The following is a 16,827-nucleotide window of genomic DNA, read 5'->3' as shown; positions in this document are numbered from 1 at the left end:
AGTGCTTTTTGATGGACCTGCCCAAATGTCGATTTGGGTATGAGTTTAAATTAGGAAGAAATTTAAAATATTTCTCCCTTTTATTTATCTGTTTTTATTTTTGCACTTTGGGAATCCAGAGAACTACATGACAAGAGTTTCAAATTTCTAACCGTGTTGAATGTCTCTTCTTGGATACCAAATCAGGGTTTCTATTGAATCTACATCCTAATTTACTTACATACTCTCATGTGGAGATGTTAGTCACCTGCCCTAATGAAGATGATTCCTAATATGAGGGCTTGATAAAGAATAAGTGGATACGTGATAGCCCTGCCAAAGAAACCAACTTTGAGTATAAATTTTTGTTAAAACAAATGTTAATTGAACCCATGGAGATAGAGGGTAGAATGATGGTTACCAGAGGCTGGGAAGGGGAGCAGGGAGAGGAGGAAAAAGTAGGAATGGCTAGTGGGTGCAGAAACATAGATAGAATCAGTAAGACCTAGTATTTGATAGCACAACAGGGTGACTACAGTCAACAATAATTTATTGTATATTTTAACATAACAGAAAGATTATAACTTGAAAAATTTTAACCCAAACAAATGATAAATGGTTGAGGTGATGGATATGCCATTTACCCTGATATGATCATTACACATTGTATACCTGTATCAAAATATGTCATGTACTCCATAAATATATACATCTACTATGTATCCATAAAAATGAAAAATTTAAAAATCTAAGTTAAAAAAAGACAAAGAAGAGTATGCATTTTTGGCTGGCTTTGATTGTTTTAGTAATTCAGGTATCCAGTTGTAGGTGTCTATGAATCTGGATAAATAACTCTAAAGGTAGATCTCCTTAATCCCTGAAGTACGGTATGTCTTAGCCCTGAAGGGCACAGGCAGTACTTCCTAGGTGTGAACTCAAGCTCTGTCACTTAGCAACAGTGTCAATATAGACAAGTGGCTTAAACTTTTGTGCCTCAGTTCTCTCATCTATGAAATTGGTATGCAGATGAGAGAACCTCTCTTATAGGGTTGTGTAATGATTAATAGATTTAATCATGGGTGTAAAGCTCTTAGAATAGCGTGCTTGGCACTAGTAAGCACTCAGTAAATATTAATTTTTATTGTTATCAGGTAGGACTCATAAAAGTTTTCAAGAATAATTATATGATTCTGCTTGGGATAGAGAAAACAGTGGTTTCTCTTCGGATGCCTTCCAGGATTTTGGCTGCTCTCTAGAGCAGTGAATCTCAATCTTGGATGCACATTGGTATCACCTGGTGTCAAAGTATAATTTTCAAATGTTGAAAGCTTGAATCTCATACAAATGTACAATGACTACTTGCCAAAAAGTTATTTAATTCATTTAAGGAGGGAGCCAGCAGGATAACTTTCAATTGGTTCAAAGAGAACTAGAAAGACCAAGTAGACATAGGTCCTGAAAGAATGCTGAAGTAAGATTGCTAGGTGAGATACAAAACTGGTTAATGTTCTATGGAGCAAAAAATCCTGTAATCTTGGAATTAGACAGAAATTATTTGCAGCTCTACTAGTGAAAAAAGTATTTGCATTATTATTGTACCAGAATCTATTGCATTGCTACCAGACTTTTCCAATAGTTGTCAAACTTCAGCACGTGTCAGAATCATCCGAGAACTTGTTAGAATTACAGAAACACAAGCTCTATTCTATTTGAATAAGCTTGGGCCTCTGTTTGTTCTGCAAGGCAACATCTGCTTTTACAGAGTTGTGTAATATCCTAAGTAAATATCCTACTAAATAGTAAAATAAATGAAGGTACATTCCCCTAAAGAATTAGATAGTCTTTGGGTAGGCTTGTTAGACAATCTTCCATCATGACAGTGAATGGCTATGTAGTCATCTCTTATCTCCATGTTTTTTTTTCCCAATACTGAGTTGCAATTAAAAACAACAACAACAACAACAAAACAAAACAAAACAAAACCATAAGCTGCTTGTGGCTAGGTACCACCCCTAGCTTCTGACTAATTGACCTTAAGTGTGATTTAGGAATCAAGGTCATAAAATTTCTCCAGGTGATTCTAATATGCTGTCACGGTTGACAGCCTCTGGTCTTTAAGGTTGCCTCATTTCCTGACTGCATTCTCTATTGTACTCAGTGTCAATAACATAATATGTGTTCAATATTATGGATTAAAGATTTAATAAATTAAATGAGTACAGACCAATTTGAAATGGCTTGAGTTGCAGTAGGCACAGATTTATTTAGCCAATCTTCAATAAAAGTGGACGCTTCCACAAGGATGGTTACACCCTCCTCAGTTTCAGGAAGACAGCAGAGACTTCTCCAGTTAACATTCTCTTATGACTGGTACACCATTCACATCACTGTACCCAATTTACAGGTCTCTTGGATGTGGCTAAACTATCTCTTCCTTCCCACCTGTTCTAAACAAAATTTTTTTTTTGTCAAACAAAAATCTTATTTTTTTCCTGGAACGAAATTGAAATCTTAATCATTTGCAAAAGTCTTAAGAGGGAACAATCTTTAAAAGATAAAAATAACACTTTTTTTGCTTCTGTTTTACTCTCAAGACCTCGAAGGCTGTCATCATTACCCAATTTTTTTCCACTCCAGGATTCTTGTGTCTTCCCCTGAAGGTGCAACTTTCTGTATGGTGTTGCTCTAGGGAGTCTGTAAGGTGGGTGGTTTAGGAGATGGACACCTCAGCCACCATTCCTTTATCAAGATCATTCTTAAGGAGCCATCAGTCTTTTCCTTTGGTTGTCTTTACTTCATTCTTCTCCTCTCTGCTTTTGCTTGGTCATTCTGTAAGCAAGAGTGAAAATTATCTTCACTACTGTCACCAGAATTCTTTTGCTGGGAGGAAGCTGTTTGATGTGGAAAAATAGCATCCCTAAGTGCCTGGATTCAAAATGAGACTCTGAGGGCATGGGAGTGCCTAGGACTTCGACAAAGTCAAGATAATGGCTGAACTCCTTGACCTGCAACAAAGAAAGGAATTTGTTTCTCTTCCTGAGAGAAAGGAGAAAAGACAAAGAGGAACAGAGAAGAGACACTGTGATGGTGGAAATCTGGGTGCAGCACAAGGCTGAAGAGCTAGATAAAGCCTCTGGTGGCAGAGAGGCTGGGAGATGTGTGAGAACAGGCTGGCTTTGCTCATTGCTCTTGGCACTGCTGTGGCATGAGTCCCACATCTTTGCAACCCTACTCCCCACCTCTTCAGTAAAGTTTATTTCGCACATACATGTCTAAGGTGAATATATGTGCCTGTGCAAATTATAAAAAGTAGCATAGAATTTTATGACTGGATGAAAGTAACAGAGTCAACATACATGGAAATTATAGCCAAAGCCAGGAGGAAACTGTGCTTGTGGAAACCCTGGAGAAGACTTTGGATGTATTGAGGTACTAGAATGAAGTTCAAGGCAGTTCTGTGTAGGGTTACACTGAATTCACCCTTTCCACAGTGATTTAATGGGAGGATAAAGAGTAAACAGATCTCTACTAGATACTGTGCAGGATTCCAAGACCACCCAGAGACACCTTATCAAGGACTGGCAAGCTAGTGGAGGTAAGAGACACATACAAAGAGCTAAATCTTAACACCAGGAAGACTGTATCTTAGAAATGCAAAGAATAAGTTCAAAGTAAGAGATCTCTTCCAATTACAGAGACTGTGAAAGCTACAGGAAAAAAAAAAATGGTTCCTGAGCTAAACATTGAAAAATAAATAGCATTTAGATATGGAGATGGGAGAATAATAATAATAACCACCATCATCATCATCACACCTATATATTAGATGGGGAAAATATACCTATGTAACCACCACCCCCATTAAGATACAAGATATTTATTGCTTTAGTTTCCTTATGTCCCTAACCAAGTGAAACCCCATGACCTTTCACTCCAGAAAAACACTCTGATTTCTGTCACCATGAATCAGATTTGTACATTGTGCTGAGTGTTTACTTGCATTATGTCATTTGATCCTCATAAAAGCCCTTCGATGTAAATAAAATGAATGTCTCCATTGTACAGATGAGAGGCCAGGCTTGGTTTAGTAAGTAATTTGCTCCAAATCGCATAGCTAGAATTTGGCAAAGCTGAAACTTGAACCCAAAGCTAATTTTAAAGACCAGACTCTTATCTAATTCACAGAGAAAATAACATAAGCAAGATGAAGAAAACTATATAATATATATGGACAATAGTAAGTAATTTGGTTACAGTATAAGGCATATGAGGAAAGTAAAGTTTAGCTAAAATGTTCTGGTCTTCTATGGGTCTCTCTTCCATCCAGAAGAAGTACTGTGTGTGCCTGTAATGCTCCCACTTATAATAACTCTGACCCTTAAACCTGCTGGCTTCAATCACCTTGTAGAAGATTTTTACATGTCAAATAGTGTTCTATTTATGAGGCACAGGATAACTCCCAGGTGGCCCTGTTAAATAATAAGTGTTGACTTCATAGTATTTGCTGTTATTTATACATATGCATGTACACATTTGTACAGAAATAAATACACATTGCACACATGGGCATCTGTGCTGAAGTATGCAGCCAAGTGTCAGCACATTATCAGATTTAAATTAGCTGCCTGACTCTATTAATAGCCCTGGTTTTCCAGTTTTTGAAATAAAAGATCCCAGAACAGCTGGGCTAAAATCTGAAACAGAATGGAAGAATACAACCCTGTAAGCAGTAGTAGTCTGTCGATAACTGCTAAATAAAGTTTGTTGCTTCATAGGTTTGTGCAGATGCTTATAAAACAACCCTTGAAATGCTAAGTGCTTTTTAAAAACAGCATAATCTTCAACCAATGAAAGGGGTTGATTATGCTTTATCAATCATTTTGGAAACCTCACTGACATCCCATTAAAATTTGAAAGCAGGGCTAAATCCAGGAGCAGATAGTGTCCATGCAGGCCACATGGTTTCATGAAAGGGCAGCAAGAAGATTTCTACCCACTTATCAAAGTTTCTTTCCTGCCAGTTTATTATTTCTGGAATTCCACCATTAAACATTTGGACTTTTAAAATGCAATGCTGTCTTAGGTCATTTTGTGTTGCTATCAAGGAATACCTGAGGCTGGGTAATTTATAAAGAAAAATGTTTCTGCGTGGCTGTATTAGAAGCAAGGCACCAGCATCTGCTTCTGGTGAGGACTTTGGGAAGCTTCCAATCATGGTAGAGGAGGAAGAGGAGCCGGTGTGTAGCATGGTGAGACAGGGAGCAAGAGAGAGAGGAAAGGGATGCCATGCTCTTATAAACACTCAGCTCTCTCACGAACTAAGGAAGTAAGTATTCCGTCATTACCACAGGGACCACACCAAGTCATTAATGAGGGATCCACCCCCAAGGCCCAAACACCTCCCATTATGTCCCATCTCTAACACTGGGGTTCAAATTTCAATGTGATATTTGGAGGGGACAAATATCCAAACCATAACACAATTCAGTTCAATGTCTCTTCTACAATTTATCTCTTGACTCCCTAAGTACTATGTGCTCCTACCTCACTGCTTCCTGAACGTGTAGTACACGGTACTTTGCTCTGCCACTTAGTTCATGCTGTTGACTAACCTGTATGTCCTTCCTTCCTCTGCCTGGCAAAATGCCACTCTTTGAAGCTCATCTCAAAGCACCCCTCCCATGACATTTACAAGATACTCCTCCACTGTCTCCCTACCTGCCCAGGCAGAATAAATCATGTCTGCCCTGGTCTTCCCATAGAACTGTAATTTTTTTTCTTTTTTCAGATGGAATCTCACTCTGTTGCCAGGCTGGAGTGCAGTGGCACTATCTTGGCTCACTGCAACCTCTGCCTCCTGGGTTCAAGCGATTCCCCTGCCTCAGCCTCCGGAGTAGCTGGGACTACAGGCACATGCCACCATGCCTGGCTCATTTTTTTTTTTTTTTTTTTTTTGTATTTTAGTAGAGATGGGGTTTCACTATGTTGGCCAGGATGGTCTCAATCTCCTGACCTCGTGATCCACCCATCTCGGCCTCCCAAAGTGCTGGGATTGCAGGCGTGAGCCACCCTGCCTGGCCAGAACTGTTCTTGAACTATGGTGACAAGTGTCACATCTTTTCATAGCATACATCTCTTGCTAGAGTGAGAGCTCATATCTACTGTGGCCTTAAAGAGTGACCCTGGGGCTGGGAATATTGGTTTTACCTGGGAGACAGAATATCAGAATTTCAGGCGCTTTCTAGATCTTCTGCATCAGAAACTCATTTTTACTAATATCCCAAGGTGGATTCATACAGATACTAACATTTGAGAGAGCCATCCTGGAGGACAAAGAACATGGCTTAGTGATCCTGTTCTCCATCACAGCACCAAGAAGGCTATGTATTCATTCAACAAATAGATGCAAGGGACCACAAGCTAGACATTGTATTAAGAGCCAATGATTAAAAGATGACCAGGACATGAAGCACGTAAAATTATAGTTACACTTTCAGTTACAGATTAGAATTCCATAGATGAAGTAAGAAAAGGCCAAGTCAATTGAAAGCCTTGAAAAGGCTTTATGAGTCTGAGAAACACAAAACTGGACATTATTCAATGGGTTCCTTTACTGTGGGACATCTCAGAGCACTTGAATGCATTTGTGTCTTGTGACTCTAAAATGTGTGTTCTGTCTCAAACTTATTTAATCATATGCATGGCCAATCTTGTGGGATTGTTTTTCAAAACATACATTGAAAATCACTAGTCTACTCCCACATGTTTGGATTTCATTTTATTTGGCCTGGTGACAGTATTTGTAATGTCTCCCATAGTGAGTGAAGTATTGAACACCTAACATTTTTCTCAACCAAGCTGTAAGCTCTTTAAGAAGGGAGAATATCTTTTACTTATTAGTTTTTCTACTCCAGCTTTCACACTGCTACTCAATCAGAATTTGCTGAAGGTTGTCCTGTGTCTGCCTTGCAATCAAACAAAGCATGAAGCCATGGTAGATTCTTGATTGAGAACAAACTCTACGGGGTTTAACATAGTAAAGAAGACACTCAAATGGGGGTTGTAATCCTGGCTCAGGTCCTAGCTGTGTTGATTTTGAGCTGGTCACTTACCCTCTCTAGGCCCTAACATTTACTTCATGTGCCAAGCATGGCTACTGTGTGACCATGTTCTATGGTGTCAGGATCTGCAAGTTTACGAGTCTTCAATAGACATGAGGCCAGGTGCAGTGGTTCACGCCTGTGCGGATCACCCAAGGTCAGGAGTTCGAGACCAGCCGGGCCAACATGGCGAAACCCCGTCTCTAGTAAAAATACAAACATTAGCTGGGTGTGGTTGTGGGTGCTTGTAATCTCAGCTACTCAGAAGGCTGAGGCAGGGAGAATCACTTGAATCTGGGAGATGGAGGTTGCAGTGAGCTGAGATCGTACCATTGCACTCCAGCCTCGACAACAGAGTGAGACTCAGTCTCAGCCTGGGCAACAGAGTGAGACTCAGTCTCAAAAAAAAAAAAGATATGGATACAGGTAGAGAGGTTAGAACTGAATTTTACGGAAAATTCTGTACTCTGCTTTTCTGAAAATAGTGTTTGAAAATTAGAACCAGTATTTTAGGATGATTGATATGAGAGCCATTCCAGAGGCTATAAGATGCATACAACATCTTCTAGAGAGAGATTTTTCAGTCCTGACATTATTTTATCTGTAAAATGGGAATTATAACATTGGTTTCCCTTTATCATTATTCATTTGGAACTTCAATAAATCTGAGAAGATTTAGCCTTACTAATTTTAAAAGTAGCTACTAAAATATAAAATTAGACTATAACCACAACAACAAAATGTTGAACATGCATTGAATTCTAAAGTATTATTAACACAAGACTAAAAAATAATACCATATGCTTGTTTAGCATTGGTCTTCCAAGCTGCTCAAACCACTTCACCCTGGTTACCTGAAATATTAATATCCTCATTTTATGGATGGAGGAACAGAAGTGCAGATGTGAGCTAGCTCACTGAAATACCACCGATGTCCTATTCAGAGCTGGGCATTGTCCCTGGGTCTCATGCTCCCCAGTCTGGCCTTTTACCCACCAAGAGATATGCAAAAGAATTTTCATTTTGACCTTCAGCCTGGATGATAAAAGCTGTCTTCCCCCCTGAAATATGTGTACATGCACTGTGAGTTGTGTATTTATATGATTTCCTGAAACCTGCAGATAAACAATGATAATTGGAAATGGCTGGTGTGCTTTGGCAGATTTGAAATACTGTAGCACTTAACTAAGTCCGAATGCTTCTCATGATAAGCAACCTTCACTTACCCGAAATCGAGGGCCATGATTAACTGGAAATTGGCTGGTATTAATTATGAAGCATGCCCTATAAATCTCTCTGCTGATGGGACCCTGGGCAGGTCTGAAATCAGACTAGGTCTTCAGGGGGTTGAGTTGGGAACACGCAGGAGAGCCTGGTACTCTCCTTCTCAGTCCATATCTGCCTCCTAGTTCCTAGCAGCCCCGATTGCATGTATTTCAACCTCCATTTCCATCTCAGTGAGGTTATGTCCAATGTGATTGTACCTTACCCTGGCAGGGCCCACCCACCAACCTTGCTCGTTTATCTCCCCTTTGGCCTCCAACATCAGAGTACTTGTAGAGCCTTATAATGTGCTAAACATTAATATTCACTAACTTCCTCCAGGGAGCTACGCTTCGCCGAGTGCATTTTCACCTGAAAGGAGTTGTTTAATATAAACATTTGGTTAATATTCTGTACATTTGAAAGTATTTTATCAGCATTGGTGTAGGACCAAAAGTTGTTTAAATTCAATGGGAACTGATTATGCGCCAAGAACTGGTCCTTTCCGAAAGAGTGTGTTTCCCCCCTAATATAACGTATAAATTATCAAACTCACTTACAAGGTTGATGGGAACACTTTGTGGACAAACCTGCAGGCCTGCATTTCTTCTGACTGAGTATTCATCAGCTCTGATGCTGGTGTTAAATGGGGAAAAATATTATACAACATTGCTTTAAAAACCGTCTAAATATAATTATCAACATCTCTGGAGTGATAATAATTATCATAACAGGAGTTCATCAGAGGAAACACACGGTTTGACGAGGATCCTCTACTCTCGAGTTACTGCCACCTCACAGAAGAAGGATGCAACAACATTTCTTTTCTTCTTTACCTCTCTAAAGAACCCTAGCTCTCTGAACTGTCTTTTGGTCAATTTTTCTTTACATGTGTCTCTGTGACACTCATTACCCCAAAGAATTGTTAGGTACACAAACAAGCAGATCCAATAAGGGTTGGAATAGATAAATGAAAACTACATTCCTATGTGTCTACTGAGATTTATTTGAATTACAGTCCAAATTTTTAGTTAAAGTTTTCACAAGAAGGGTTGCTCCATCCTCCCCCAAAAGAATGTGTTTCTCCTTGACTACAAATCTTTAAAAAATCGCTTCATAGGCCCTGTTTTAACTTACAGAGGACTATATCTGAGTTAGATGCTGATTGGGATACTGGAATAGTGACTTCCATGTAAAAATCCTTTGCAAATATGTTGCATAAAGGACATGGCGATGGCATGTATTCACTATCAGGTCCATAACAGAGGCCCATATGACAATTTGGTGCTAACACGACCCTTGGAATAGGTAGGGCTGCACAGCAACTTCTGCTCTCTTCTCTTTTTGCGATGGAATCAGTTGACTTGAAGCTGAACATATGGTCCCTGTTGGATACTGATTTTTCTTTCAACTTTTTATTTTAAACTGGAAAATATAACTTACTGGAGAGTAAATTGAAATATATATGTGTATATATATATACACATATATACATACATACATACACACACACACACATATATATATATTTCTTCTTCAAGAGCTTACAGTCTGGTTGATAAGAACAGTTAGATGTCCAATACTTCATTCATTATGGCAGACAATACAAATACTGTCGCCAGGCCAAACAAAATGAAATCCAGACATAAATTTATATGTACGCATAACAAGTAAAAATCTATCTATGTGGCCACCAACTGCCTACTCTTCTTGATAGCAACTCTCTCCCTACCCTATCAAGTTTACTATGTCCTTAAGTGTAACTGGAGTTTGTTCATTTTCAATGATGATAAATGGATTTTTGGACCAATTGTCAATAATACTGATAGGCATTTGGGAAATTTCTGTTTGGGGCTATTACAAGCTATGGTGCTGGGAGCATCCTCATTGGTGTAAATAGACAGTTGTACACACACCTTAGAGTATAATTGTTAGGTAAGAATTTTTGCATTTCTTTAATTTTATTGGATAATGCCCAACTGTTTTCCAAAGTGTTGGCAGCAACTTTTATTCCTACCAGCAGCATATAAGAGCTCTGAATGCCCTACATCTTTAGTAATACTTGATGTTGCTGAACTTTTAAATTTGAGCCAAACTGGTGGGTGCATAGTGGCATCCTTCTATAGTTTTAATTTGCATTTCTCTGGATATGGATAAGATTAAACACATTTTTGATTTATTAAGATATGGATATGGATATTGAGATATGTTGAGATATGTATGTGGATAAGATTAAACACATTTTGACTGTTGGGAATTCTTTGGTAATGTGTCCCTTCAAGCCATTTGCCCATATGTGGAGTGGGCTGTCTGGTTGATTTGGTGACCTGATAAAAGAATGACAGCCCTGTTATTGTGTATATGTACAAAGTGCTCAGCGTTGCCATCACTTTTAAACAATTTAACTATGGTAAAAACAAAACCATGATTAGTGTAGATTGCCTAGCTTAAGTCTGCTAGTTTGGATATTCTTACGAGTTTCCATAGTAAAGAAAATAGGGATTACTGAAGAGCGCCATTGGGGCCATATCTCAACATCAAAAGTCCTTTGCTTGCAGTTGGAAGGGCTCTGACTCCTTCAAGGATCATTTAGATTGCTGTAGCAAGGATTTAATAATGCATACCATAAAGTTCCAGAAAAAATAAATTTCTCTATCAGTGAATAGCCAACTTACTCACAGGACCTTGGAAGAATACCAAAAAGTAATCTCTTGGATACTAAAAACACTCATTAGTGCTCTGACAGTGGGAATATTGGCATCCTAATTGGCAACATAGCCACATACATGATAGTCACAATGAGTCAGACCATGAAACACTCAGCCCGGAATTATTTATGGAGAGAGAGAATTGGGCAAGAATATGCCCAACTCACCCTGTGAGATGCTGCTTCAAATGGTCCAGACACTTTCAAAATCTGGAATTCTTCCAGGATTTATCCCCTACAGGTAAACACTTACTGATTCTATTGGTGATCCTACAATTCACACATTCCCTCTGTGTGTCTCAAGTTCCAGCTCTCTAAGGTCATTGGCAACTCCAGTTGCCTCATCCTCCCCAAAGAAGGTGTCTCTTCTTGACTACAAATCTTTTAAAAAATCGCTTCATAGGCCATGTTTTAACTTATAGAAGACTGTATCTGAGTTAGATGCTGATTGGGATACTGGAGTAGTGGCTTCCATGTAAAAATCCTTTGCAAATATGTTGCATAAAGGACATGGCTATGGCATGTATTCACTGTCAGGCCCGGAACAGAGGCTCATATGACAACTTGGTCCTAATAGGACCCTTGGAATAGGTGAGGCTGCACAGCTCCTTTTTCTCTCTTTTCTTTTTGTGATGGAATCAGTTGGCTTGAAGCTGAACATATGGCAACTGCTGTCATATCACAGAAACCATTCCCTCTGCCATGGCAACCAAAGAATCAATGCACACTAAGATCTTGGGCTTACTCAATAAACACACAATGTCACAATGCGTAGACATTTTGTTTGTTTGTTTTTAGAAGCATTTAGAATAGCTATAGATAATTAATATGTTTCTTTAAACACATTTCTCAAGTCTTTCTGTTAAGAGAGATACTTGGAATTTATGTATCTTGTTCTACTTCATTTCTGAAGCAATTTCTTAATGGAAACACATTTCATTTCCAAATTCAGGGATATTATTCATCCCTGAGTTCACTGGATTCAATTCTGTTTTCTCCCAAAGATCTTTGAAATTAATTCACCAATATGTTGTTGCTAAATTCGATACCCAAGGAATAGCACAGGGATCAGAAGAACTGTCCTGATGCATCTAATAGCTATAAACTAAATAATTTGGCTCAGGACTGATGAGAATATCAGAGGCATGCATTCTGCTTAGTATTTTAAGGGTATGTGTTTAGTTTTGCACCCGTGCCCATCTTGGTGCATTCTTTCCTTGCTCGGTTCCGAAGGATAATTGCAACCTATTGTCTATACCAAAGTAGTTCCATTACATAAAGGGTTGGAGGGGGAAGAAATATAAGGGAGGGAATTTCTGTGAGAAAGCATTGCCAGGGGCTGTTTCTTCAGGGTTTACATAGCCTTATTCCAAGAAAAAACAAACCAAGGTGTTGAAAGGAGCAATAACTGGGACTAGGAGGCATAAAAGTTTGGTTTCCACTTCTGTCTTACTTTCATTGTCTCCAGCCCCTCAGACACAGCTGGGTAGTAGAGACTGTGGTACAAAGGGCCTTTCTGGATGAAATCCATGTTTCTTTAACCCTCAGCAGTGTGCTGTTTTCTCTGTGTCATGTTCACCCATTAGCATTTTAATCTAGCTTCATATGGCACTATTCTGCAGATGGATTTGCTTTCTTGCCTTTGTTTGTTGTATGAGTGACAAACATGAGGGCATTTTCATGATTGGGAAAATGCCATGAAGTTGTGAAAATCAGGTGACTTCTTCTTGCCAAGCCCCAAGGAATGGGAAAGCAGAAATGGCTCCAAGGAGGACTGCAAATATTCTCAATATTAAAATGCTCAGGAGACTTTATCTGATCAAATGAGAAGGTCTAGTGGAGGCCTGAAGACTCAGACATGACCCTGAATTTCTCTATCTGCTAAATGGGATGTGGCTCATCCGACTCTTCAGGAAGTCCTTCAATCAATCCTTTCTTTAATATGGGCACCTCCTTCTTTCTGTGGCTTCTAAGCAGCACTGGGAAATAAGATACACGTTTACATATTGCTTTGGTGGCATAGTGATGAGTCGATAGACTGTTCACTCTTATAAAACTATTTTCAAACATTGAAGTGTTTCTGTTTTATGACTTCATCACTCTTTGAGGTCTGTACATTTTTACATTTACCTGGTATTTCCCAAGAAATCATGTATGAGTTGGGTCTATAAGTAAACAACCTCCCAATAGGCGACTTTAAGTAGAAAAAATGACAGTTTGGGGGATGAGAAGCAAAGAAAGAGTTGATGAAAAGAGTCAAACTCTGTCAAATATTTTTAGAGATTTATTCTGAGCCAAATATGAGCCAAATATGCCCATGGCCCATGACACAGCCCTCAGGAGGTCCTGAGAACATGTGCCCAAGGTGGTCGTTGTAAAGCTTGGTTTTATTTTATATATTTTAGGGAGGCATGAGACATCAAATACATTTAAGAAATACATTGGTTTTGTTCAGAAAGGTGGGAAAAAAAGTGGAGGCTTCTGGGCTATAGGTAAATTTAAACATTTTCTGGTTGACAATTGGTTGAGTTTATCTGAAGATCTGGAATCAAAGGAAATGTTCAGGTTAAGATAAAGGACTGTGGAAACCAAGTTTTATTGTGCAGAGGAAGCTCTCAGATAGCAGACTTCAGAGAGGGCAGGTTGTAAAATGTTTCTTATCAGACCTAAAAGGATGCCTGGCTCTTAGTTGATTGTCTCCTGGATCTGGAAAGGAAGGGGAAAAAAAAACAAAGGGGAAAGGGGATTCTCTAGAGAATGTGGATTTTTCCCACAAGAGACTTGCAGGACAATTTCAAGGTATGGCAAGGAAATATATTTTGGGATAAAACATTTTGATTTTCTTCCTTGTTATGCTGGAGTCAGATTGGAAAGTAAATTACAATATACAGGGTTAAATAAAACCCATCTGATGAGAGTTCATGGTTTGTAGGCCATGACTCCCGAGACCCCTTAGATAGGAATTTGGGCAAGATAAAAAAAAATCAGAGCTTAGTCCTCAAAACAATCTTATAAAGGCCGTCTCTTTTCTATACAGTGTATATTTCTAAGCACTTTGTATTTTGTTTTAATATTTGCTGACATGTCTTCGGGTAATGTGTACAGTCTAAGTCATGAATAGCCAGTACTTGTTCAACATACTTCCATTCGCCTTCCAGAGTTCAAGAAAGACATAGCTAATCAAACACAACACTCTTTCCTGCTGAACCACAACACAGTCTCAGAATATTTCTCAAGGTGACACTGCATGCAGACTCTATCAGTTGATCAGAGTTGCAATGCAAGATAAGATAACCTGCCCTCCTAGGTCTGGGCTCAGCCAGTGATGTGGTTCCTCTTCTTAGGATGAGTGGCCAGATATAGAAGACAACCTTAGTCTGAAAGGTATAAATATTCAACTTTTCCTGCAGCTCCCTCCTCCTTCAGCCTCTAGTGAAGCATTCCAGTTACAGCAGGGACAACTTTGGCAGGCAAACACAGTTTCGTCTGTCTCATTCCAGGCCACAGCCTCCCTTATGTCCTTACGCCTTCTCTCTGCATTCCTCAAGGATTTGAGTTGCTTTCTCCTGGTGCATCCTCTAATCCCTAATAAAGTTCTGGGTCCACAGGCATGGTAAGCAGAATTTTGAGATGGCTCTCACAATTCTTGCCCCCCTAGTGTTTGCGCTGTTTACTCTCATGATTAGGTTGCATACTATGATAAAGGTGAAGGGATTCTGTCGACATAATTAAGGTCCCAGAGAAGTTGATTCTGAGTTAATCACAAGAAAGATTATCATGGGTGGGTCTGATCTAATCAAATGAGTTCTTCAAAGGCCGGGACATTTATAAAGAAAGAAATAGAAATTCTGCTTGTCTTGAAGGATTAAACAGTCACATGCTAAACTACCTGTGTGAAGGGCCAAGTGACAAGAGCCTGAGAGCAACCTCTAGCTGCTGAGAGAAGTCCCTGGCCAACAACTAGCAAGAAAATGGAAACCTCACTCATACAGTCACAAGAAAATAAATTCTTCCAACAATCTGGAGGAGCTTGGTGGTGGACATTTATCTGGTTGGTCTCCAGATGATTATGTAAATGACCAACATCTTGTTTTCAGCCTCGTGTGTACCCAGCTAAAACATGTCAGGCTCCTGACCCACAAAACCTGTGAGATAATGAATTTATGGTGTTAAACCACTAAGTTTGTAGTCATTCATTATGTAGTAATAGAAAATGGAGGCACTAGATACAGAATTATCTACTTGACCCTTTCTATTGCCTCTCAAAACCAGCAAATGGTTTCTTTTGAGTGTCTTACTGTTTTTTCCCATAGGAAAATTAGCATAGTATAAGAACATCAACCAAACAGTGATAATATTGGGGGAATTAAAGAAATTTCACAAGCTCTTATGTCACAACAGTTATTTCTAGTCCATGTGAAGACTAGAGATGGGATCATCCCTCCCACTCTTCTTCATTCCCCTGAGACGGATATTGCTAGTCCAAAGATGGAATGGGTGAAATCCCTGCCTTAGAAAATACCCAGTGGTGATGTAAGGTGAGACTTGTCTTAGAGGAAATCTTAACAGCCTCCAAGCCCTCCTTGGTGAATTCTCTTATTTGCAAGTGTTAAAGTGATTTACCCGGCCTTTTATTCCACTCTCTGCTACGTTCTATGTATACCTTATCTCCCTCATGAAGGGGCACTGCTTTCTTCAAGGCATTTAGTAAGAAATGAACATTATTAATCATTTACAGTTTGAAAAGCTCCAGACAAGAGTCTGTTTTATCACTGTGTCATTCATTGCTTGGGGTAGCCAAGTTTACCATAAATAACTATCACAGAATTTCTTACAATGGATCAAATGGATCCTCTCCCTTTTTTTTGGAAAAGCCTTTTTGAGTTATTTTTATTTGGGACTTTCATTAACTTATACTCTAAATCGGGGAATGACAATATAATAATTTTACCTACTTCATAAGGTTTTTGTGACGATTCAGTGAGTAAATACATGAGAAGTTCTTAGCACTATAAAGCACATAACAGATGCTTAATAAATCTTAGCCATTATCATGGTGATTACATTAAATATCTAGTAGGCTTCCAGCAGTGTTCAAGACCTTCAAGAGGGCAAGCAAACATTCTTTTGTACCAGCTACATATGTCACAATAGAGACCTTTAGGTTCAACATCACACTGCCCCTGGTCATTCAGCAGTGGGTGGGGCTTGGAGCCAGACTATAAATTGGGGCACCTGAGCTTGCAGCATCCAGACAACCAAACTCCATCAATCAAGAGGAACTTAATCCAGGGAGGTAGGGTAGGGGGTTGAGATCAGGAGCAATAGTTTAGAAAAGTCTCTATTTTGGGCTTTTACTAGACTATTGGGGAAACAAGGGAATAGAGTAGATGGTTATAAAATTTCAGAATCAAGAAAGTTTAATCTGAGAGTCCCGGTTGATGATGAATACCATGGGATATTGGTATTGGGTACTTAAAAGAATGCCAAATTGGAAAGAATCATGGGCTTTGTCAGAGTTTCTTCTCTTTCTAGGCATGTAGAAGAGCCTATTTACATCATTAACTTGTCAGCTTTGTGTACATACATGTGCAGACACGCATGCATAATATACCATAAGGCAACATAGCTGATAGTGGACCTTAAGGTATGTTTCTGTGTCCTTTCTATCAGTTCACAAATTACAAGCAGGCAAGAAGCACTGCCTTAGACCTTGGATTTTCAGTTTTCTGCTGTTTGGTCTGTATGTTTTATATTTTTAGCCCTTTGAAAAAAATG

General features: G+C 39.1%; 1 long non-coding RNA gene across 1 annotated transcript; it reads right to left on the bottom strand.

Moving 5' to 3' along the window:
- Positions 1–2,217: 2,217 nt before the first annotated feature.
- Positions 2,218–16,130, bottom strand: LOC129015451 (uncharacterized). Its single transcript, XR_008494591.2, has 3 exons — positions 16,005–16,130; positions 6,187–6,302; positions 2,218–2,984 (listed from the first exon to the last, which is right to left on the bottom strand). It is a non-coding gene; the product is annotated as an uncharacterized LOC129015451 (long non-coding RNA).
- Positions 16,131–16,827: the final 697 nt, after the last annotated feature.

This window comes from Pongo pygmaeus, chromosome 18 (assembly GCF_028885625.2).
Source record: "Pongo pygmaeus isolate AG05252 chromosome 18, NHGRI_mPonPyg2-v2.0_pri, whole genome shotgun sequence".
NCBI classification, from domain to species: Eukaryota; Metazoa; Chordata; class Mammalia; order Primates; family Hominidae; genus Pongo; species Pongo pygmaeus.
The sequence above is the reverse complement of the archived record's forward strand: the minus strand, read 5'-3'. Positions and strand labels throughout refer to the sequence as shown.